Source organism: Diadema antillarum, unplaced genomic scaffold (assembly GCF_040938485.1).
Source record: "Diadema antillarum isolate AM-2024a unplaced genomic scaffold, OU_Dant_1.0 seq00000702_RagTag, whole genome shotgun sequence".
Lineage (NCBI taxonomy): Eukaryota > Metazoa > Echinodermata > Echinoidea > Diadematoida > Diadematidae > Diadema > Diadema antillarum.
The window spans coordinates 665,339-692,233 of NW_027271607.1; the positions used below are offsets into that span (position 1 = coordinate 665,339).

Here is a 26,895-nt window from a genome sequence, read left to right on the forward strand (position 1 = left end):
ATCGTATTGTGATAACTGTTATTTTTCTAATGATAATGTTCATGATAATCCTTATGAAAATGCATAATTTCATTATTGTTTGAACATGAAAGTGTTGGAATATTTGTTGCTGAAGCAGTGAATGGATGAATGAATGAATGAATGAATGAGCAGATGATTTTGACAAGGCAACTGGCTTCCGAGTTGTAATTGGACTTCTCTCGGTAACGAATTTTTATTTCTGTGATTCTTTTACAGGTTATGGCTGTCTTTCTCAGACTGATTCCCTTTCTCGCCTGCACCGCCCTCTATTTTGTAGTATGGCCCAAGCCATCTCTCTTGGGTGTCGTCTGCAAATGCCTCCCTATCATCTGTCTTTGTGGCTTCGTCCTCACCGAAATCCGTCTGCGCTACCAGCGTGGCCCTCCCGTCGCTCCTCGTTATCACATGGCCGTTCTGATTGGCTTGATTCTGTCGTGCGTCGGCGACGGCTTCCTCGTATTCATCAACCAGTACTTTATTCAAGGCCTGGCCTGCTTCGCCCTGGCGCATGTGATGTACACGTTCGCATTTGGCGCCACCCCGCTAAAAGTTTCGCTGCTCCTCCCATGCGTATTCCTCGCTGGTACGGGATACCTGAATTTCGTGCATGAGGAAGCCATGGCCCAAGATCTGGCGCCTTTTGCCGCCTTGTACACCGTACTGATCACCGTGATGGGCTGGCGCGCCCTAGCACGGTTGCAATTCTTCGACAATCTCTGGACGTGGGCCAAAATGGCCGCCTTCTTCGGGGCGCTGCTCTTCGCTGTCTCTGACCTCGTCTTGGCCGCCAACAAGTTCTACGCGCCCTTGCCTGTGGCACAGCCTATCATAATGTCTACGTACTACACAGCACAACTTGGCATTGCTCTCTCAGTCGCTAGCTCCGGCAATGAGAAGAAAATGTTATGACACTGCCTTCAGTAAGTCTTTAGTCCGAAGATAGTGTTTCGAGCTACCAACAGGGCATTGTCATGGACCGGGATACAGTGCAGTTTAATCCACCAAACATGATCAAAGATTTCCAAAAGCCTGTTTAGGGTTTTAGTCAATTCAAGTCAGTTTATGATACCCTCACAACCCCATATTGTAACACGAAAAGGACTGGACCACGTCAATAAAAACATTTCCTATTATCTATACATGGGAGAGCGCGAGGTCCTCAATATTGCATGTTTCCTTTAATAACTTGGAAACGAGGGCCACATAACATATTAGATATGTTAGCTCGTACTGGAAAAAGCTGCAGACTAACTCATCAGGAGGGTATACGTCGATGGACTTTCCACTTTCCTCCAAAATGATATAAGGCCCTGGTCTCACATATTAAAGCGATAACCGGTTGCCCACTATTTGAAATCAGTGGTCGGCAGTTGGTTGTCATAGGCATGACAGGTCGTAAAAAGGTCTTTGGGAAGTTGGAGAGTGTTAGTTTAATAGCGGTCAGCAACCGGTCGGCGGCTGGTTTTGGTCGGCTCGAGGATTTTGATGCTGCATCGAAAACCCATTGGTTGGCAAAAGGTCTCTTGGTCTTTGATTAATCGTGAAAAGGTCGGCAAACGGTCACCGACTTGTTTCAATCTCTTTAGGACTTCAGTAATTTTTGGTCCTTGGCATGAAGGTTTTTGGTTGGCAGCCAGTTGCCGACCAGTTGCCAGCCAAAAGACTGGATGCCGACCGTCTGCTAAGTCGTCACCGACCAGATTTATTATGTATAGCAATAACTACTAAAAACTTTTTCGAGAGAACTGTAAAGTGTCTACGTCAAAATGCCGCGTCCACGTGCCAGGTACTAGCGAGCTTTAAAGCTGCAACGCTAGCGTTATTCAAAGACGACGCTAACTGGGCAAAAAAAAAAAAAAAAAAATGGTGTTTTGCACATGTACGAGACAGTTGTTTCCATTGTCTAACCCGGGAGGCTGCGTCGTCTTTAAATAGAGTTCGTGTCGCAAATCTATGAAGTTCGCTACTGTAATTGTGTGATGCAGTCCACATTCATTCATGTACCATTTCCTGACCACGTAAAGCAATCCCTCTAAAGCGAACAACATACCTTTTCTTCCTCCTGAACAAACAATAATCTGTCATCTGGACTTATCTGGGCAGAACCAGGTTGACTCCTAGCTCATTGACATCTAGTAGAAATCCTGAGCAGTTATACGCATTTGTAGTCTTGGAGCAATTTTTGACGAGCTCGAAACGAAAATCAGCAACTAATCGGCGCCCAATTTCTAGTGGTCTTCATAAAGTCACGGATCAGTTATTTTATTATTATTATTATTTATTCGGCTTTCATTCACAAATTTCATAATACATATTTCGAAATCAGAACATACACTGGAGTGGTAAGGGTGCACCAGGTTGGGCAGCCCGGGTCTGGAAAGAGCCAACTAAATGACTTGGGCCCTCGGGCCATCCTCCCCAACCCACCTGGTCGGCACCCAAAACAGTCAGTTTACAATATAAAAAAAAATACAAATTTCATTAACAGGCATACATTTAAACAAAAACAAAAACAAAACAACCGTTTCTTTGTAAGTGTCAATTAAAATACAATTTATATGTATAACTACCAATCTTTCTTATTCCATTCAAATATCAGAGGCCATTTTCTACATAACAAAACTAAGAAAGAATATTAATAATACATTGCACATATGTTTGTCAACTCTTGAATGGCAGACATCAAAACCTGACTTATTTACAAATACATGCAGTTAACGCACAATGCATAAATTTGAAGGTTCCATATAAACCATATATATTCCCTTACAGCATTTCATTTTGACTTCATTATATTTGGACAATTAACAAAACAGAACCGCAAAAATAGTTGCCGACTAATTGCAAACCTTTCTGCCGGTAGTTGTCTATTCATCATCAGGGGATTTTTTTTATCGCAAAACGTTCGCAAAGCGCTCTTCTACCGCTTGCAAACCATCGTCGAATTCTTTGCAAGCGGTGAGAAACCGGCGGGCAACCGGTCGGCATCCGCTCGGTGATCAAAAATTGGGGGATTTGGTCGCTGACTACTTGTCAATGGTGGCCAGAAATCGAAATTTTGTCGAAATAAGTTCGTCGAAATTGCACTTTCTTTATTACGTGTACTTATATATCATACCTAATTGCATGGTGTAAAATTATTTCAATGATTGCATTACATCGTATGGAGCAAGGCAAGGTCGGACCATGTTATTTCCTTTAAATATTGGAGTTGTTTTTGTATGTATGTTTGTTTGTTTTTACTGCACTACGTTCAACGCGAGCAATGAGCAATCAATACTTTTCTAAATTTTAGCTTCCATATTTTCAGGTCAAGCAGAGGTTATCTATGACAAAATCATTCTAGAAATCTTATCTGTATACTTTATATCTATTCGGCCATTGTCTTATCTCATGAAGTGAACAAACTATCGGTGTTCACGCGAACTTTATGGTGTTCTTTGGCCCCACTTTATTAACTTGATTATTTGGGTTTCATTCCCTCTCTAGACAATTTATGCGTGTATGTATATGATATGTATGCATATATATATATATATATATATATAGATAATGTGTGTGTTATATTTTTTACAAATTGTTTACAATATGATTAATAAAATGTTAAGAAAATAATGATGATAATAATAATATGAACATTGTTTTGCCAAAAAAGTATGAAAAATGTACACATTGCATCTGTATTACCTTTCGTTGGATGCAAATAAAGCACAACTGAATTGCACATGCTTGATTGATTGATTGATTGATTGATTGATTGATTGATTGATTGATAATTCATTATAACAAGGTGTCAAGTGACTATAGAATATTTAACCTTGTGAGTTAGTGTGTGTGTGATTTTATGTGTGTGTCTCATTTCTGTCTACATGGATGTCTTCCATCTCCGAAGCTCTTTGTTGCCTTCATCTCATAGTTACTATAAAACGTAAAACAAGCATAATAGTTAATTTAGGCATCTATGCTTGGCATGATTTTATTACATTTTTTTTCTCTCCTCTGCCATTGTCTGCATGTGAATTCTTCTCACTGTGTTTCCTTGAGTGTTTCAGTGTGTATTCGTTATTTCTCTTTTTATGATTATACGTTTAAAGGGATGATACAGTTTCGTTTGAGATGGGACTGGGGGGGGGGGGGGGCATTTCATGAAGCATTTTGTCCGACAAATTTGTCGGAAAAATTTGCTCTCAGCCAGTCAGATGCAAGGATTTTAGTAGCTTGTAACAGTTTGTCAGAAAAATATCAGACCAGAAGCGTTTCATGAAATACCCACAGGTTTCCGTTTTTTGTGATGATTTTTTTCAACTGCTGATTTACAGATCAGCAGTTGCGATCTTAACAAATTTGATTTGTTGAGGGAAACAAACTTAAGAAACTCACACCTGAACCATCACCCCTATGAATAATATTCTTCTTTCATTAATGAGAAACCTCTTATGAAATATGGAAGAGCGTATTCTAAGAGGAATTCAAGCGTAAATAATGAAAATTGGTTTTGAAATGGCTGAGATATCCAAACGAAAGCAATCTTATAAGTGGGATCCACCTTATGAAGATCGCTTTGTTACACTTTGTTTTTGAACATCTCACCCATTTTGAAACCAATTTCCGTAAAAAAAAAAAAAAAACCAACTTTGAATTCCTCTTGGAATTGTATATTTGTTAACATTTCACAAGGTGGTATCCAGTATCTTGCAAAAAGTTAGAGCTGAATCCTCACCTTCACCAGCACTATACCATCCCTTTAGACCGTCAGCTGAATAGTATAAATTTATCTGAACAGCACAACAGGAGGTATTTGATTTTTTGATAGCGTGTAGCAGACATTTCAGATTCATCTCCAATGTGACATCAAATTAATGGTGATAGTATACTAAACAAACTGTACATCATAAAGTAATAGAAAGACGATGAAGTTACCAAGCAAAAATCAAAACAAACCTCCACCCGTATAAGGATAACAAAGTGAAAATTTATTTCAGAAGATATTGTTACAATGCTTAGCCTCTTATCTTTCTTAGTATGCGTTATGCAAATTCATTTTCATTGTTCAAAAACAAGTACACTGTATGCAAAAACAAACAACACACAAAAAAAACTCCAAACAACTAATGGTTCTATAAACAAATATTTTCCAGGAAAGTATTTAGGACAGACATGAAAATCTTCTACGCGTTCGTACTACATATTACATTTATCATGAAAAAGAATTTATTTTTTAGGGATTTCTTCTTTATAGCCTTACCATCCTGTCCTCTATATGTTTTTTTTCTTTTTCATTTCAATGTGGAATATAAGCAAAATACACACTGCATTTCGATTGTATTGTAGCGACTTATCTGTATGACGAGAACGAGGTCAGAACATTGAGTGTAAGTAATGGCGGACATACTGACTGGCCGTGCCAGTAAAGCAATATCTACTTTGAGTAGAGGGCGTAAGTTCAAGTACAATAACATGATAATTTCAGGGGGAACATATTATCTTGATTCGTCGATTGATGAACTCACGGACACACACAATAGAAACAAATTTATTCAGACGTACTCTCGATTTGTTATCGGGCATGTTGAAAGATTGCCCGTACGTAGAACTGGTCAAAACAGGTTTGCCAGCGTATATAAAGATACTTAACATGTCTATTAATACCACCGCCGTTGGGGCAGGAATAGAAGTTATCACAAACTTTCATAAGTAAGGTGACTACATATTCTATCTTTAGATTCACATATTTGCTGTAGTATATCAATGCGTTTATTTAAAAAAAAAAACATCTGATGCATCTATTCTTACATCCGACGTCTTTCCCAACATAGTATCATTATACGAGTGAAAACTAAACCAACTCTTCACCATGCATTACATAATGAATGTAGGCCCATGTAATATGTCTCACCTATACTGGCTCTGGTTAATAGTGAAGAGTTTGTTTGCAAAAACCGATAAGTCCATTTTTGAAGATTTTGAGTGACGGTCTCTGTCATTAAGTACAAAATAATACCTTTTAAAATATTGGTCACCACATATAAAGGTACATTTTTGAAGTTATGGTCAAAAGAAGCAAAAAATTTCTTATCATTCTCTCTATTTTTCTTGACCTTTAATCGCAAATATCTCCATTTGGCAAATATGGACTTATCGGTTTTTGCGAACAAACTCTTCAAGTGCACGGACTGAAATTATCACGGATTTCGCATGTGAATCAGTCGTGACTGTAGTACAGGTAGAGAGCTAAATACAGTAGTACGCAAGGTAGTAAAATATTCGAAAGTGTAATGATGGGTTTAAATGTTAAATTCAAAAGTAATTAAAATCATTGATATAGATCTACATGCTGCAGCTTACGGTCACTGCATGCTCACTTTGCTCATCTATATCTATATATATCATTAAATCAAACGTTTTGATCAACGTAGTATTATTATACCAGTGAAAACTAAACCAACTCTTCACCATGCATGTAAAGACTGTTAAGTAGGCCCCTAAAATTATGTCACACCTACACTCTGAACTGATATCGTCACGGATTTCGCATGTGAATTAATCATGACTGAAGTGATGGTAGAGAGCTAAACACAGTGCAACTCAAAGTAATCGGAAAAAGATAAAAGTGTTATGATAGGCCTATAATTGTTGAAGTAATTAAAAGCATTAAATAGGCCTACATGCTGCAGCTTATAGTGATTTGCGCACTCACTTTTCGCAGTGCATCAACACAGCAGTCACGATTGCGCCGATAGCAATGGCAACAGAGCTTGCGGAAAGAGCACTCCCTCCGTTGCACAGATTCCCCGTGCAGCAGGAAGTACATGTTCTTACGTTACCAACACTAACACATTCGCTATTGCACGGCTGTAAGGCAGTCCGACAGGCTCGAGTTGCGGTGGTCACCGAGTTAGTCGCAGTATTAATTGCGATTGTCTTCTGTAATACGGGATGATGGAAAAAGAGAAAGGAGAGGAGAGAACGAGAGAGATAAAAGGAGTGAGGGATAGACAGGTTGTTAATAAAATCGAGCAATAACGTAAAAACAAGAGATTTGAGCCTTTGTATCAACCACTTTAAAAAAAGTTAACGAATAAAGATATGGATGTTTATTTTGTCCAGATGCTATAGTTGTCAAGGTAAGATCACGTAGATTGTGCAAGATGGCAAATCTCCAAGTGACAAACATATCTCATGTGAGGTGTCTACAGAAGATGTATGTCACAATGCAGTGCGCTCTCTTTGAGCAGGCTTGATTATGGACATTTTCTGCTGGCAAAAATAATAGTAATGCCAAAAAGTTCAGTCTTGAGCGGATCATCTTATGCTTTTTACTATTAAAAAAGAATGCCTATAACAGTGCTCCCTTTAAAAAGCAATGTACTCACATTATCATAAGAGCGTATTGACTACAAACTAGTTCTTTGGGTTTACAAGTGCATAAGTTAATACTGCTCCACAATCGTCCTTTCCCATTTGGAAACTATTACAGCTGTATTACTCCTACAGTCTCTAAAAATTCAGAAAACGACAAGTCCCATGAGCAAATACTAAAGCAGTTGAACGCACACTCCCGTATGCTGAAATCTTTATATGGAACACTCTACCCCAACAATTCTATGTTTATATAGAGAGAAGAGGCTTTTAAAAAGAAACTCAAAGTCAAACTTTTCCCTCTATAATCAAGGTATACGTTTATTGCTTTTTATTGTAACAGCGTTCTGATCAGTAAAAAGCGCTCGATGAGAAGCACTATACTGTATATATAATCATCAAACGGGCCAGTGGCGGATGGGGGGGGGGGGGGGGGCACACTGGGGGCGCGCTCCCTCTAATTTGTTGTTAAAAAAAGAAATAAAAAGAAAACTTTGGGGGCACGTGCGCCCCCTTTAATTTTGTAAAGACGCCTCCCCTGTACGGAATTCCTGGATCCGCCCCTGCGGGCTCCTAAACCGCTGGCGTTTAGTTAAGAATAACATTATTTACTGTGCACGAAGGAAGATAATTAAGTTATTACTTGGAGCATGAATGGGAAGTGTCCTTTGGTTTGTATTTCTGTGTTTGTTAGTGTGTTTCCTTTTTTCCCTAGTTCGGGCCTTTGTGTTAATCAACATTAATGAATGTTAAGAGAAGGAGGATTTTTACTCTCTTTCCAAACCAGTGATATAAGGGCGAACCTTTCTCAATGACAATCATGTTGGACATTAGAGAGTAGTCATTCTAATACTGTGAACACTAGAAAATTCAACATGCTTTCACTTTTCTAGCGTAATGAAAGTGCACTTAACTGACCGCTTTCAGAAAGCAGGGTGAATAATTACTACCCTTATGTCAGTATCAGGTTTTGTGGAATTCTTTTTATACATGTATTTTCTTTACATTGTTGTCCACATATGACGTCATGAACTCTATTAGTCTCTTTATCCAGTGATCACAACACCAAAATTTTCTAAATTGATAACTTTTGCATCGATTGTCCGATTTTCCTCAAACTTTCACTGGTGTGTTCTACATGTACTAATGTTGCTGCTTTCACTCAATCCTCATTGCTCTTTGGGTTTTGGTTTCCTTTAAATCTCCCTTGCAAGGTTTCACGCTAACTATTTGCTATAAAACGTCGGGAAGCCGTGGTAGATACTTTACCAAACACCCAGCGGTGCATGTGTCGGGCGTGCTAACTCCGGTAGAATTGAACGGGTCTGCACATCCAGGATTGCCTATTCCACCAACCCACGAACAGCTGTAACAGTGAGATCCAGGATTGCCTATTCCACCAACCCACGAACAGCTGTAACACTCTTCACTCACTGCTGTTCTGACGTGCACTATAAGATAAACAAAAATGTTTGATATTTAATACTTGGTTTTCATAACATTATATTCACTCGGTTAAAGAAAATAAAAGCAATTCCAATTAAATTTCAGTTTGCTCTGGAAGTCACACCAAGAAGTGGACGATCACATAGTCAGAGAAATGACATACTTTGTTATCTTGATATTCATATCATCAATACCAAAAAAAAAAATAGTTACTAATTCATTCTGTGTTTGATAGGATTTGAATACTCAGTTTGTTGTCTAGCGTTTTTAGATAATTTTAAAATGAATTATATTTGTTTCTGAAACTGGAAACTGTTTTTTCATTGTTTAGGCCCTATGTCGTCATATTAATCTTGCAGTTTGAAATACGTAAGAAAATGTTAATTGACAGATTATCGTAGATGGTTACGTTGATTTCTTAAGGTCAAAGGGAAAATAAATTTTCATCTATTTCTCTTTTTTAGCCAAAAAGTTGATCTTAAATTTTGTTTACTTCTTTGAAATTCCTGTCAAGATATCTCTTATAGCTTTATGTTTCCATAATGATTACGAGATAGCTGTCGGTATCCTTTCGACATGAAGCTAAAACTAGGAAATTGCAAATCATATGTACTTCTAATTCATTTTTTAATGACAAAAGTTTAGTAGATTATTTTCTAATCATGGATTTATACTCGTATTCGTTTATAAGGCGATACTGATTTATGGTGAGCAAACTTTACAATATTCTTCAACCGACATGAATAAATGAAAATGCTCATATCATAATCATTGTGTATGATTACAAACATTTTGTAATCTTTTAGAAGAAAAAAATCCCGTTGTATATTTTATTATCGATTATTATATTTAAAAAAAAAGGTTTCATAGATGTAGTTAAATCAAGTAATCAACCGTCTGTCGTTGTTCACATAATGAATAGCTTTTTAACATGAGCAGAACCGGAAAAGATATGGTCATTGTGGAAATATTTGTTACTGTATGGGAATAATATCATTATTTAGTAATTTGTATATTGTTCAGTAGACAGGCAGATGTTCGAGTTATCCGTGTAGGAAAATCAAGATCTGCTCGCAATACATATATAATATATATATATATATATATATATATATATATATATATATATATATATATATTGTATATATATATAAATATATATATATACATATACCGTGAGCGAAGAAAATGAGTTTTCATCGGGATTCGAAACCGAGACCTCCGGATTACTAGACCGGTGCTCTACCGACTGAGCTATTGAAAGCCCTAGTTCGTTGTTTCTTCCCAAACCCGTAACTCACTTTGCTCGTGTGGTCAGAAGCTATAGTGTGTGTATGTGCGCCACACACACATGTTAGTGTGAACACCGAACTAGGGCTTTCAATAGCTCAGTCGGTAGAGCACCGGTCTAGTAATCCGGAGGCTAGGGTTCGAATCCCGATGAAAACCCATTTTCTTTGCTCAAAGTTTCCACTATTTATTATGAATTTGTTTCTGGTAAGTATTCACTTCTTGGTTTCAAAATATATTACAAAAAAAAAAAAGCTGCATTGCTTCAGTGATCCCTCGCATTCATTCCAAAGTTGATTTTCATCCTTTGGGTTTATGTCAGGTTAATTTGTTTGTGTGTGTGTGTGTGTGGCACAAATACACACACTATATATATATATATATATATATATATATATAGTATCTGTTTCTGGTCAGTTTTCAATTTTTTGTTTATATATATATATATATATATATGAAGAGTTTGTTTCCAAAAACCGATAAGTCCATATTTGTCAAATGGAGATATTTCCGATTAAAGGTCAAGAAAAATAAAGAAAATAATAAGAAAATTTTTGCTTCTTTTGACCATAACTTCAAAAATGTACCTTTATATGTAGTAACCAATATATCATTTTAAAGGTATTATTTTGTACTTTATGACAGAGACTGTACTTCAAAATCTTCAAAAAATGGACTTATCGGTTTTTGCAAACAAACTCTTCATATATATATATATACATATATATAGTTAACGAATCAGTAGAAGAAGAACGCCGTAAAAAATAATAAATCCTAGATCTTTCAGATTTTAAAAGAACGGAGCATAGCTCTCAAATACTGAAAGGCAAGGTCACACTCTTCATCAGTGCCCATGGTGTGACAAAAGATCTTAATCAAACCCGTTTCTGAAACAGACATGAAGACACGTCTGATCATTGTTATCGTTTTACGGCGTTCTTCTTCTACTGATTCGTTAACTTATTATCATCAAGATGCCGAGCAGACCAATTTTCTTATTACGTTTCTATATATATATATATATATATATATATATATATATACATATATATATATAAACTTTAAAACTGGTCTTGAGATGAACAAACCTTTGGATTTATATCTTATATTATGAAATCTAATTACAGATTTGATGACTTAAAACAAAACTGAAATCAAAATTTTAACATTTTTAATGGACTTATTTTCCGGGCAGACGATGCTGTCACAGGGAAAACAGTCAACATTTTCATTGATAGTGAATCGGAGTGATCATAATCTTTAAATCTTCGTTTCTCCTTATATCAATAAAATCTGTAAGATAGCAACCGCTGATATACATTTTTAACAAACATGTCGGTAAAAACCAAGTGCAGATCAGCACCTGCGACAGAGGGAGACAAATATTAAGAAGACTCGTGCCTCAATCTTCACCCCTCTGCTTAATAATTTCTTGCTTTCAAGTTCTTCACTTCTCTTTTTTAACTATGTAGAAAAGTTTAACTTCATTTTGGCCTGCTTTTTATGGGTTCTGAGTTGGGTGGACATAGTTTATATTGATAGATAGAGAGAGAGGGGCGGGGAGGCGGGAGGGAGAGAGAGAGAGAGAGAGAGATTTAAAGCGTAAACCGAAGGGAAGTAGAGAGGTGATGACGTAATCACCGCGCAGGTATTTTGCATATTGTAAGACTTTGTTACCAATATTTCTGTTTCTTGAAAGCATATGAAATATACAATTCTGTAACGTCCTAATCCATTCATTTCATTTTTTTTTTTGCCTAACATTGATATAACTTGTACCATTCTGAGAATTTAGTGTTGCTGTATATATTGTATTTAATTTGAAAAACTTATGTACACCTTCACTTTAACAAAAGACTGAGATCATATTCTTTTTCTTTCTTTTTTTTTGCACAAATACATGCTGGACTGATCAATAGATTGAAGCTACAGTAACTGTTTCAATGTTTCTAATCAGCTGCTAATGATATCGTTTCTTTCACCCGAATACCACGTAGATAATAGACAAGCTAAGCTCAAGAACATGAGTGTACATCAATCTCCAGGCATGAGCACACTAGACTGTTTATTTGTAATTTTATCAAAGAGAAAACAACATAATCACAACTCACCTAGGCACACGATGGCAGCAACTACAAAATGGCACCTCATGTCTGTTCCTTTCTCCTGCACGAGTAAAGACGATACCTACATTGGGAATGAAAACATATTATGATAGAATACCGTTGCAAATGTTTGATATTATATGAAGCACATTTTACGACCGAACCAGGCGGATTTGAGACCTACTTTATAGCGACCCTAGGGCAAAGAGGAACACGGGATAAAGCGAAACATCCCCATGAAACCTACAATGTATCTGCTGTCTTATAAGCTCATGCACCAAGAATCCGTTAGGGAGGCTGCATTGTTTGTTATCAGAGTCGTACAAATAAGTTATTTTATGTGTGTTTTTACGGCAAATGTCTGTTTTTGTGTATCTCAACCAATAATTGATAGATATCAGGTAAATCAACCTGTTTATCTGAATTATCTCGAACGCCAAATCAATGATGGATTGGCCTAGGCTTCCTTGAAACATGTTGTCTGGGCTTGCAAAAATTAGCCCAAGTCACAGTGATGATTGCCGGGAGAAATTTCACACTGGTCATGGCAAAGTGGATGACGCAGGCTGGAACATGTTAGACAATGATCTTGTGGGTAATATGCAGTTTCACCGGCCAATGTTACGTTTCCTGGCTCGAGGCCACTTGCGCCGTCCGGACAGTTGGGCCGCACGCACCTCTGCCTCGCTAAGCTGTAGCTGCACTTTCTATAATAGCTGCTGGATTGAATCACTTGCCAGCAGATTCGGAGTCTCGACCCCATGCTTATAGCTATGTCATTAATCACTTAGTGGGGTTGGTGACAAGACGTGACCGTTTACAAAAATGGCACACAATTCCTTGAAATAGGCCTATGTACCATTGATAATTTGTTTCTCTGAAGGATACAGATAGAACACATTAAAAAGTGGAAATTCACAACACGCAAAAAATAATATAGGCGCAGATAATATAATTTCAAAAACATTCAAAACTATGCAAGCATGTACAATGCCATAGTGCAGCAAAACTATGAAAGAATGTACAATGCCACGGTGCAGCAATGTAAAAGTCGGTATACCCTGGTTTTCACGTTGAAACCAACCTCTATAGGAGAAGCGTTTCACTTTTGACCCTTTCCGAATTTTCTTCGACACGAACGTCCGCGTCAATAAGGAATTTTCATACGTTTTAAAGTTCAGAGTATTTGATAGACAATTTTAGGCTAAAGTTTACTGTCATTTGTTAGAAGTAGTCTTAAGGTAACATCATGAACCAAATGATTATGCAGCACCTCCATCCCACCCCACCCTTAAACACACACAGTTGACTTGATATAATGGCATGATAAATCATAGGCAAAATGTTATGGAAATATTTTGTCATATAAGATGCAAATACATTTGCATATTCTATTACAAACCAAATAGATATTTTCTTGCTATCATAATTCATTATCGACACTACTAAGAAATGACAGAGAACTTGTAATTCTTGTATTGTCATTTTCACACGAACTACCAAATTCTCTTTATCAACTTTCTTGTTAGTTAGCTTTTATAGCAGGGCCTGCGCAACAGGGCTTATTTCCTTTCCTATTCCAACTGTAAGTACCCTAATCATATTTTTTTCCTAACTACTTTTAAAAAGAAAATGCCTCCTGTTAGCAATGAAACTATTAATTCTATAATGAATTCATTGACAAATGTCGCTCGAAGCTGAAAATAAAATGAAGTAAGTTCGTGTCTAAAAGGTTAAAATATTATACAGGGTGGCCCAAAAAGAACGGAACACCTAAGATTTTTGATTATAGCAATATTGTTCCTAATACATCATTATTTTGTATACTATTGGAAAGGCCATTCTTTTTCCAAAAGAATGACACCAAGTTCTTTAATTTTGGTTAATGCATCATGGTTTTAGGACCATTTTTGTCAACCCTTGCAATTTTCAAAATGTGATCATTTTGCACTCTCAGAGACACCGAAATCAGCGAGAATTCAGCTTGTCATATACCCCGTTTATACTAAGGAAAAAGCGGGTTCTGAAACCCCCTGTAGCCGCTTCGAGCAGGCTTTCAGCTCAGTATAAACAGACAGAATTCAGAAAAGGCGATCCGGTCGGGTCGGGTCCGGTCGGGTTCTGAAACCTCCTACGGGGGGAGGTTTCAGAACCCGCTATAGCAGGCTCGAGGAGGCTCGACAGCAGTATAAACGCTAGGGGGTTCGAAAAGCCGTTTTTTTGCCGACCCGGAAGTTATCACTGGAGGTTATCGCGCGTTCATGATGTAAACAAGCAACTGCACCGGATCGTGAACCCACGTTGTTCTAAATTCGCGCTCAGCAGTCACGTTTCCGCGCGAAAGTGATGCCACGAAAGCGCGCGCCGGTTATCGGAGGGGAATTCGGTTACCATAGGAACGGAAGCCGTGACCCTGCTAAGACTAGTCTAGCTTCTGGACTCTTTTTACTCGTAGCCGTGATTGTACGCGACAAGCCGTATGACGGCGTGAAACCCGAGGATTGCGATACCCGAGAAAAAAGAGTCCAGTAAAATACTTTCGCCGGGTCGAGCAGGGTCAAGAGTTCACGCCAGAGTGGTCATGAATATTCATGACTCGCAGTCAATCAGACAGTTTTACTATAGTTAATGAGAATACCAGCTGATTGCACTCCTGCTGGTAGTGTGTGTGGTAGTGCTGCCCACCTCCACTACACCATGGAGCTACCAGGGAGGTGGAAGAAATTTCTTCCACCTCCCTGGAGCTACTAGCTCCATGACTACACTACAGCATGTCCACCAAAATAGGGGGTTTTGTTCTGAAGTTGAGCCCACTACTTCGACCGCCAGCTCATCATACTGCACTATGTAGGCCTACGTGCTTTCTTTATGCATGATGAGAGACAAGCTGCCCATTCCATGATTTCACGAAGTCATCATACAAAAGTCTTTACATAAAATCAAGGAAATTCCAAAGACTCTCACAATTATGTAGCTATTTATGTATACAAGAGAAGTAAAGTCTGTGTGTCTTATGAGAGAGAAGTCTTTTCATGAAAGTCGAAACGTAGCCTCCATCCAAATAGGGGAGGTGTATTAAGTGTATATACCACGATTTATAATACGATGAAAAAAAAAATGTTTCATTGGACATTATACTACCATAGGCTTATTTCAGATTACAGACTTTATTTTAGATTGATTCCTCCGAGAATAACAGAATGACATCGGTAAAAGGGTCAATCCCACTATATCCGCTAAAATATGCACGATCTTCACATACATGACTTCTGATCCCGTGTCACAGAAGTCATATTTTTGGTAAAGCAACTCTAGCAAAGATATTAAAAACCAGACCCCCCCCCCCCCCCAAAAAAAAAAAAAAAAAAAAATATTATAATCATTATCATTACAAAATATCAAACGTAGGAACCAGATTCAATAGTCGATCGTGCCCGAATAGATTTCTGTCTTTAAAGGACAAGTTCACCTTCATAAACGTAAGGATTGAGAGAATGCAGCAATATTAGTAGAACACATCAGTGAAAGTTTGAGGAAAATTGGACAATCGATGCAAAAGTTATGAATTTTTAAAATTTTTGTGTTGGAACCGCTGGATGAGGAGACTACTACAGCTTGTGAGTCATAATATGCATACAACAGTATAAAGAAAATGTAAAGAAAATTCAACATATTTTCACTTTTTTTCGCATAATAAAAGAGCACTTGACTTGCCTCTTTCTAAAGGCAGGGGGAATGATATTACCCCTAACATCATGTCGGTAACGAGTCAAGGGAATGTGTACTTTTTTCAAAAGCTGAAATTTTGTGAAATTCTCTTTGTATTTTCCTTATATTGTTGTACGCATGTGACATCTAAGTTATTCATACAATGCAGTAGTCTTCTCATCCAGTGGTTACTGCATTAAAACTTCAAAAATTCATAACTTTTGAACGGATTGTCCGATTTTCCTCAAATTTTCAATGATGTGTTCTGCTAATATTGCTACATTCTCTCAATCCTTATGTTTATGAAGGTGAACTTGTCCTTTAAAAGCCTGATTGTAGATAGGAATTAAAAAATTGTCATGGTCAACAAAGGCAAGTGAAATTCATTGGATTGCGCCTGCGGGTAGGATAACGAAGAGGTTCGTGTTTTTGTTATTGTTTTTTTTTATATATAGATCGAGTCATATACAGACGGATTTCACTGACGAATTCCATAAGGTATTTTAAGATTCAACGAAACATAATACCCTGCCATGAGATTTCTCCTAAAGGATTATGACAGCCTTATAGCTCAACTGCAAGGAACTCCTCCCATATCTCGCTATAGAACACATTAAAGTAACTTTATTATCTCATTTCCATGGAAAAGTGCAGGTGAGAAACGTATACGTTACGAAAACTCACTCCCTGGCCAACATAACTCGCAGGATTCATCCAATTATAAACTCAAACGCTCAAGGGAATTTATTCATAGTAACAACTTTCATAGTCAAACTACTTCATCTAAACGTAAAAGCAACGTTATTCCTTGCGTCCTTTTACCAAAATGCTGATAGTGCAGCTATATATTCGTGGGAAATATGGTGCTGGTTAAAATGGCGCGTTCTTCCAAAGGTTCTTTATTCAGAAAGCTATGTCTGTTATTCCGAAGGTAATTCGCTTATTCGAAAGTAAACTATTGCTCACTATTTTTTTTCTGATAATGAAACAATGTTCATTAGACAAAACTTAAAAGAAGGGTTTGTAGTTATGTACTTGTAATTAATAGCACACTTAACCATCACAACAATACCCGTCGTTATTATCACACGGCATGTGCTGATACGTGGCGATAACAATATGCCAATTCTTTTAATCTTATTAACTGAATGGATTTAGAAGTAACAGGAGGGTTACACACATCTATTTTCCATGAAAAGGTGTTAGTGCTAACCTATAGCAGTAAAGAAAAACAAAACAAAAGGAAACAAACTTAATGGTAAGCCGCGTTGATCGAAGGATGATAATACAGCATGACATTGTAATGATGAGAAGCAGAATGCTTCACAGACGCAGGTACACAGTGACTCAAATTGTCTTATGACTTTGAAAGCGAACACTTTTTTTAATGGGTTCTCACCAATGTGAATGCAGGAGGGAATACAGGTCATTCTCATTGATACTATGATAGTTGATACACACACAGAAAACAAACAGATGGGGGCAAAATTGAATAAGATATGACTATAGCAATTTACCTCCCGCAAAACCATACTGTTGAAAAGACATGCATTTTACTTCTCTTTTTTAATGGGAGTGGACTTTCTCTTGTCTGTGTGGTTGAAGATCACCTATTGGAAAGCAATACCCAGAAGTAAATGGTTTAGCAAATATTTACACATCACAGAGTAACTTTCGAGCCCAGCTATTAGTAAAATTGCATTTATATGCATTGAACATCTGTAGTATAATGCGCAATGTGGGGCACGACATATTGCAATTTGTCTTAACGGTAACGTATACTATTATGTTTCATTGGAAATACCAGATATTTCTCCTTTTAATCATGCTGTTAATGAACATCTTTAATTATCGTCCAACAATGAAGGGTTAAAAATCTAGGGCAGCTAGATAAACTTTATAGGAGTCCATACCATGTTGTTATCATGTAAATACGTATTGTTCTGAGGGGTGAACCCCGGAGACTGTGGTATCATAAAGTTTAAATGAATAATCAATAAATTTATTTTGCACTACGATATATTCATAAGCAAGTGTCGATCTATGCCCTTCAGCATGGTGTTGTGGAGTTTGCCTGTTTATCAAGGAGGCTCTCTCGCCTTCTCGATGATTATAGTTTACCTCCTGATGGTTACATGGCATCATCATTATAATGCAAGGTGAATATCAGAATTGTATAATATCCGCTGGGATTGTTAAATGCTGAATAATTCTGGAGTCAGAAATTTCTTATTTCTGGTTACAGTTTGTTTTTCTGGAGGTTCATTTTCAGGGTTTATTCTTACGATGGTTCGGTAATCCAAAACGAAATAAGGTTCGTTTAAAATACTAAAGGATTGGTCTTCCGAACGTTTGTTTGTATAGCCCCTAAAAGAAAAATTAAGAAAAAAAGTTTGCAATCCCGTAGGTTCGTTAATTTAAAACGATATTGCTTAGTAATTCCGAACTTGTTTGTTATAAGACAAAGTGTGCAAATTTTCAATTTGTGGATTTACGAACCTTGTTTCATTTGTTTGTTTGATGTTTGCTTGTTTGTTTGTTGTTTGTTTGTCTTTGTTTTTGTTTTTGTTTTTGTTTGTTTTTGTTTTTTTTTTTGGGGGGGGGGCTATCAAACCTTCAAAATGATAAAGTTTCTCTTATTTTCAGATCAACGAACCTTCGGAAAAACAATGCCTATTCAATTTTTGGATAAATAGCGTGTAGGTTTAATTGCCACGTAAATTCTCCATCAAACATGTGATATCTTTATCTTCTTTTGGTAAATTAGGTCTGAAGAAAATACCAGCTTACTAGTTTTTTTAATCAAAACTGATAAAATACTATTCCTTGAGAAGCTCAACGCGGTAAACCTTTTATGCTCGCGTAATCAAAGCGTGTTTTTGTATTCTAACCTGTTATATTTTATAACACATAAAGCTTTGATGGCTACATATTTCATCAATGAAATCACTTATTACTAGTAATTTCATCGTCAGAGCCACACTGAGAAAGATTTGTGGATGTTTTTATTTGAAATTGCGTGGTATTTAGGCTAATGCTGATAGTATTGTGGTTGTGTTGTGAATTATTGTTCTCCAGACATAGAAATCCAATTGTAAACCTACTTTATACGTTTAGGCCTATACTTGGCTAAAAAAAAAGGATTCCAGAAGTTCAAGGCATCATCTTATAGGATTGGCCCACTAGTACAATATACAGTCGACTGCAGTCGTATTATACCCAGTCAATTTGGATATAATATCATGAACAATTTGATATCTAGACTCAGTGCCTCGATCTTCAAAGTGTTTATGGATTCACTCGGACACGGTGCAGCCAACTGAAATAGCTCTCTCTTACCAAATCCTGCTGCACAAACAAGATCGCAAAATCAAGAACATTTCTAATTATGATACGAACAGTCATGGCTACTGTCGGGCCCTATTTTCTTGTACAAAGTTGAAAAAAAAAAACATTACAGAGAAATCACTAGATTCTGTACTAGAGATAAACGATCGTAGATCGCCATTCGTTTTTAGCTCCATGGCCAAACTAAACACTTATATCGGGTAAGTTACATAATTATGCAATGCATGCATGCAGCAGGGTGTTGGGAGAAAGCGGGGAGGTGAGAGGCCTCCCTGGAGACAGGTACTGAACTGTGTAATACCTATAACAGTCGATGACTAGTCTAATCCAAATTCAGCAGTAAATTCAGTATCATGTGTTCGTATTAGGCCTACTGTGAAGAAAAGGGTACTGTATCTTTTCTGCAGAAGAATTGAATACTCTGAAACCAATTTGTGACATATATGAATCTACATGTCATTAATATAGATCACATACGAAATCAGATAGATGCGAATTCCATTTACTGAGACTGGCTCAACAGACTACTACCATTCTCGGTGGGCGGGACCACAGAACTCTAGAGTTCTGTGGGCGGGACCTGTCAGAGCGTATGATTTATCGCGTTCAGTCAAAATCCGATCGGAAAGTCGTAAAACTGAAACTTTCTTCCCGGACCCTTTTTCGTTGGGCGCGCAGTCTCTCGATTATCGCAATAAGAAAATTTGCGCCCTCTCTTGGTCACACCAAGGAAAAGGGGACGGAGCCCAGACTATGCTAAGACCCGCTCGGGCCTGCTTTCGCTCGCGCAGTATAGACCGATTCAATTTCGATGACCTATTCACCTACCGCCGCTAGCGGCGCTATAACGGTCGCCATAACTGGGGGCCAACGGGGGCTTCCGCGAGCTAGCTACCCAGCGAGTCGCACTTGCAGCTAGCAGCCTAGTGTACCCATCGCGCATAGTTAGCCGGGCCTGGCCGCTGCGCCGCGGCCGGCGACCGCCGGCGCCGCGCTAATATTGTGATTGTTTACTCACTGTGTAAAAGTCATTCAGCGGCTTTTAATGCCCTTCTTTTGGACAAATTGAGTGATTCAGACATATTGATCTACTTTGAAAGCTTCAAAGGAAGGATCAGGAAAACACATCGTGCAGTCGTTGGGTGCACAAATAACAGAAAAAATGGAAATGGAAGCTGCACGGCAGTGTGTGAAATTCAGACACCGCTGACGCATGATAAATTAAGGCAAAATTTAAGACAATTAAGTGAAATACAACGGTATAAAAATGCACAGATTTCGAAACAAACTATGTCTACTAGATTCTTTATTTGATTAGGTTATCACTGCATATTCGTAAAATATGTTGTTCATCTTAGAAGACAAGGTTAGATCAAAGATCAAAGAATTTGATAATTCACTGGTTTATTGTCCCCGCCGAACGAGTTCGAGCAGGGGACTATGAAACGGGCTCCATACGTGTGTGTGTCCGTGTGTCCGTCCGTCCGTCCGTCCGTCCGTCCGTGCGTCCGTGCGTGCGTCCGTGTGTGCGTCCGTGTGTGATCAAAATCTTCAATTTGCTTCTTCTCTGTCATTTATGAGCCAATTTTGATTCTGTTTGCTTTATATGATAGCACTGCATGGGAGCTTTGAAACTTCTACACAGAATTTCAGTTGTGACCTTTGACCTTGACCTTTGACCTATAGTTTACATTTTGCTACAAAATGCTACTCCTTCGCCATTTCTAACCCGATTTCGATTCTGTTTGCTTTATGTGATGGCACTAGGTGAGGGCCTCAAAACTTCTACACAGAGTTTTGACCTTTGACTTCTTTGACCTCTGACCTTGATTTTTTACCTATAGCGTACATTTTGCTACAAAATGCTACTCCTTCGCCATTTCTAACCCGATTTCCATTCTGTTTGCTTTATGTGATGGCACTAGGTGAGGGCTTCAAAACTTCTACACAGAATTTTGACCTTTGACTTCTTTGACCTTTGACCTTGATTTTTGACCTATATTGTACTTTGGTTACAAAATGCTACTCCTTCGCCATTTCTAACCCGATTTCGATTCCGTTTGCTTTATGTGATGGCACTAGGTGAGGGCTTCAAAACTTCTACACAGAATTTTGACCTTTGACTTCTTTGACCTTTGACCTTGATTTTTACCTATATTGTACATTGGCTACAAAATGCTACTCCTTTGCCATTTCTAACCCGATTTTGATTCTGTTTGCTTCATGTGATGGCACTAGGTGAGGGCTTCAAAACTTCTACACAGAATTTTGACCTTTGACTTCTTTGACCTTTGACCTTGATTGTTGACCTGTATTGCACATTTTGCTACAAAATGCCACTTCCGGCGGGGACATATATTACGCACCGCGTAATTTCTACTTTTCCTTGTTATTTTATTTTTTACAAATCCTTGGTGTCCTACTCGCCAAAGTTAGAATACACTTCCTGGCTAGACTTTATTATTATGACAAACATTTTACAGCCTACACTACAGCTAAATAAATGTTTCAAGATGCGCTAAATTCTTATATTGTTTGCACTTCTTCAATTTTCAGCACTGAATTAACCATAGGCCTATTCAATTTTGGCCTGGAACTCTGAATTTGACTTTTGATAAAGTGATACTTATAAATATTAAACCATGGATGGCGCAAACATCCGTTTCATAATCATACTAAGAAAGTATGATTTAAAAATCACTTTTGTAGATTATGATATTAGGCGTTAGCGTGATGTTATGCAAGGTTACTTAGACCTAAAACAGTAGAAGTTTTGGTTGTAGACATCAGGCGACGTAGTCGTTACGTAAGTTTAGGCATATACGGCCTAGAAACGCCTAGATTTATATTCCGTTTGGTTTGCTTAGTTAGGCTTGCCTGAAGTTATCGACAACCGTCGTGTAGGGTTCTAGAAGTCAATTGTAATAGGTCTAGATCTAGTCTGGACTCTTGCCTAGATTTCTAGACAAGATCTAACGTTAGACAGATTGTACCCTGCTGGCCCGACACTCCCGAGTAAAGCCTAGCCTGCCCTAAAAAGGTTAAGTTAACTGATAGCTTGCAATTTATTGCGCCATATCTAGCTCAAGATTCTTATTCATTATTTGTATTTAATTATCAGTTAACTTGTCAACAGCCTAGGCTTATTAGCAAGACGTCTGCCTGCGCCTAGCAATAATTCTCCCGAGCGGTTTTTATTCTCTTCCACAAAGAATCTACGGGGCTTTTACACGCGAGTACCCAAGTCATCGCCAAAGAAATAGTCTACAAACATTCACGGATCGTACCGATATTTACCTTGAAATTCAAGTTTTGGCTACAGCCGTATGTCATCTACCCTGATTCGCTCATAGTCGGTATAAGTTGTTTAATTTTATTTGTTTTTAATTAGCTAGCGAAAAAACAAATGTAGACTCTAGTTGTCACAAAGCCAGATGCGTCGATCGCTGCCAGCGCCAGAGATAGCTAGCTGGCCGGCTGGCGCCGGGTGGTAAAAGCACTGGCTGCCGCTAGCGCTGGCACCCTTGCTACGCACGCAGGGCGCTTGCCGACCCAGCCTGTTTGGCCCCCAGTTATGGCGTCGCCTTAAGAGGGCACACTTCCATGAACGGTCACTTGAATCGGTCTATAAACAGACGAGAGCCCGCTTTTCGTAGCGGGTTTTCGAACCTCCTCAAGGCGGCTCGAAAACCCGCTCGCAGTATAAACGGGGTAATAGAGACAGTAACGTTCACAGTGTGTGGAATGTGACTGTCTTTGTCCGTTACCATGGTTACCACTGTGAATGAGACGACCTGACGACAATAACACTGTCCGCCCCACATTCCGCACATTGCGAACGCTACTGATTCTACGGTAAGCCGAATTCTCACTGGTTTCTGTATCTCTGAGAGTGCAAAATGATCACATTTTGAAAATTGCAAGGGTTGACAAAAATGAGCCTAAAATCGTAACGCATTCACTGAAATTAAAGAACTTGGTGTCAGTCTATTGGAAAAAGAATGGCCTTTCTAATAGTATGCAACATGATGACATATTTCCAACGATATTGCTGATATTAAAGAGCTTAGGCGTTCCGTTCTTTTTGGGCCACCCTGTATATCTACAGTTCAACAGCGATTTCTTTTTATTCTCCGGGTTTACGCTAAACTTAATCAGTAATTAATCGCTTTGGAATTATCATTCTATCACTTTTACGTCGCAATGTCCTGTTTTAAGGATTTGATTCGGTGGATACGGCTTTACGAAGAGAAAGCAAGATGTTCACGATAACACTCACCTATAACTCAAGTTCTCTGTAGAAGGAACAGCAACCACTGAACACACCAGTAATATGGACTCTCTGCGAAGAGGATTTCTGCTTTTATATCGTCATGTTTTCCAAGGGTCTGTTTAACAAAGGACGTGCGCGATATTTTTATGTGAGGATGGGGTGAGGAAGAGAAGGCGCGGTTGTGGTAGGAATGGAAAGTACTGGTTGGTCGTTGCGTTGTTTGCCAATGACTCCGATCTAAAAATAGATGATACCGGTACTATTACGTGCTTCATTTGTTCCAAAGCTTAATTTCTAGCTTCAATCACCTAAGATGGAGGGCCGGGAGTCAGCGTAAAGTGACAAGGACAATTACAAATAAAAAAGTAGAGCCCGTTTGTCGACACATGAATGGTTGTTCCGTGAATGGATTGATGAACAAAAGAAAGCAATGTATAAAATGAGAAATATTACGACCATCATTCTGTATCACATACTTCAATCAAATATATAAAATATGAAGGACCGCAATTTGAACTTTGACCCACGAGAAAGGTCAGGCTGGCTTGCTCTCCCAATTGCGCAAGTTTTCCAAGTTGATGATCATCATTTTACATTATTATTAGCTGTTAAAGTACTGTATGCGTAATATTCGTACAAATGAGGAGGAAAATGTGAAGAGTTAACAAAATTGATAATTACTGAAAAATACACAGTCTCATAGACAAATTCACTGAAACAGTAAATCCACAAGCTCCCCGAAAATATAAAATAAAAAATCAACCTCTATTTTCGAAATAATTTTCGAATATTTTCAAGTAGGTTATAAAATGGCATTTCATGAAAACAAGAAAAGTATATTGTTAATCTATGTAGTGTTTGAGTACTTGATTTGAAATTTGGTAGGAATGATTATTATGTTATGTATATTATGTACGAGTATATACAACTGCAGGTCTATTTTACCTTTTGATACTCTAAATCAATTGTTTCTATTTTCTGTTGTAATCATTTAATTGTAATTAGTTGTTGATGGAATATTGTATTTTGAAAGAGAATTGAATATGGAGTATATTTACAAGTAATAAGGCTCACCTTTTTTTGCATCTGTTTAATGAGAATGTTTATTGTATCGTATTATTTTGTTTCTTTGTATATATCTACATAAAGAACACGCAATTAAGCCGCGGGGCTGCTATGTATTTTTCTTTTCATGAAATAAGCCAACATCTATCTATCTATCTATCTATCTATCTATCTATCTATCGATCGATCGATCTATCTATCCACCTATAAAGTGTGTGTGTGTTTTGTTGTTGTTTGCCTACTGCATGTGCATGTTTCTTGATTTTCCTTCATTAGAAAATTTCGCTTCCTTACCAGCGTGAGCGCGCCTTTTCTTTAAACCTACAAATTCAAGCTTACTTCCTTCTTCTCATACTGCATATTACAGTCGTTTGAAAAATAAAGCAACACTAGGTTTAACTTTCACAAACAAAGCTTGACATATGACTTTACCGTTAAGCATTTGAAACGGGTAGGAAGATATTAAGATGTTAAAGGACAAGTCCACCTTCATATACATAAGGATTTCGCTGTGGTATTAATAGCCGTGACTGAAGTCGTGGCAGAGAGCTTCATGATTTGCAAGCATAAACCCTGTTTTGTTTACTCAAGCAGGTCCCGATATGAATATTTTTGAGAGTAGTAAATAGAATTAGAAAGAGAATCTCCAGGTCACATGCAAATCAAGTGATTGACCTCATTCCAATTGAATAATGATACTTAATTATATTTCCATGTGAGTGTATTATGTATAATAAATGTAACCAGTCTTTGCTAAAAGGAGACGAGAATAACTGTAAAACAGGATGCAAGAGACGAGGAGTAGTTACGGTGACATCGACGTCGGACGAACTACCATTTGTTTACTAAACTTCAACTTCCAACCACACGTAAATAAAGAACACAAAAATAACATAAGTTAACAGCTAGCCAACCGCAGCGTAGGGCCTATGTACAAGAAGTACGGGGCAAGAATAACATCAAAACGTATTACTGAACGCGTGACTCTCCTCAATGCTGATTCAAATCTCAAAGCACAAAGCAACAATCAACTGTTGATCATAATATCATTATTATCATTATAGGTTTTCCCGGTCAATTTCATACTTTTGTTATTCAAATTAATTTAACATGCATTCAAATGTACATGCATGTATGCTGACAATGCCGCCCAAACACTAACCACATAATGGCAATGCATCAATTTGAAGACAACTGACATACAATGACATCACATAGTCCCGCAAAAAGCAAACCAATAAGATAGCAATAAACAACAAATTTGTTTTCATTTTCAATCAAGAAGATGGCTGCAATACCTGGTCTTCTATGGGGTCCAGCTGGATATTAGGTAGGGCCACTTCACCGGGTTAAACACTCTGCTTTTTGGGATAAATGAATGAAGTGGGATCTTTTACGTACATGAGTTGTGACTCTCTCATTCATGGGGCCTCCATGTTATGTCCTATCCGAGGAACGTGTGCCTGTGTATTCCTTTTCGTGAAGCCCGAGTTCATTTTTTTCCAGTGATCGGGTGGACTTCTATACTCGTTTAATAACCTTCATCATACATGTAGATCCCAATATATTCAAAGCTAAATGAAAAAGACATACATACACGGCCCCAAACTAACTAAAGCCAGGACTGCTCAAATTGAATGCACTTATTTGGAACGTGGTTGCCTATTCAAGAATTTGAATGACTGACAAGATTCCGTCGCCAGATTGACATGAATGTGAATGCTCATTTATGAAATACGTGAAATAATGTGAAATTTAAATGCTCCGATAGTGAATTTGAATGCTCCGACAGACAATTTGAATGCTCCGACAGTAAATTTGAACGCTGCAATACAGTAAATATTTTAAATTTGATTGCTGAATCAGTGCTGCGAGCGCGGAATACTTGAAATTGAATGCTCGGAATAGGAACTTGAATGAAAAAAGTATGAAATTGACCGGGGAAAGCTATATTATTATCTATTCGACCAGGTATAAAGAATATAGGATACATATCATAAACATTACAAACATGAACAATGAACATTACAAAGGATACACTGTACTATACACGTTACACAAAATGAAAATGAAATGAATGGAGACTACGTGAGGGTCAGGACACACAAAAGTGAAGACATTTACTATTGCCCGTAGGCATGTGAACTCACACATTTTGCCCCTAAGAAACATTTAACACTCATTCAAATCTTAAGAAATATATATATATATACATATATATATATATATATATATATATATATATATATATATATAAACCCCTGATCCCAACCCCTTAAG

The 26,895-nt window shown here is 37.8% G+C and overlaps 1 long non-coding RNA gene and 1 pseudogene across 1 annotated transcript; one reads left to right on the top strand and one right to left on the bottom strand.

Moving 5' to 3' along the window:
- Window positions 1-240: 240 nt before the first annotated feature.
- On the top strand, window positions 241-1,015 carry LOC139737746 (lysoplasmalogenase TMEM86A pseudogene; annotated as a pseudogene).
- A 4,011-nt stretch (window positions 1,016-5,026) lies between these two features.
- LOC139737736 (uncharacterized) lies at window positions 5,027-23,729 on the bottom strand. The gene is made up of 4 exons (XR_011711400.1): window positions 23,557-23,729; window positions 12,228-12,303; window positions 8,650-8,831; window positions 5,027-6,945 (listed from the first exon to the last, which is right to left on the bottom strand). It is a non-coding gene; the product is annotated as an uncharacterized lncRNA (long non-coding RNA).
- Between the last annotated feature and the right edge of the window lie 3,166 nt (window positions 23,730-26,895).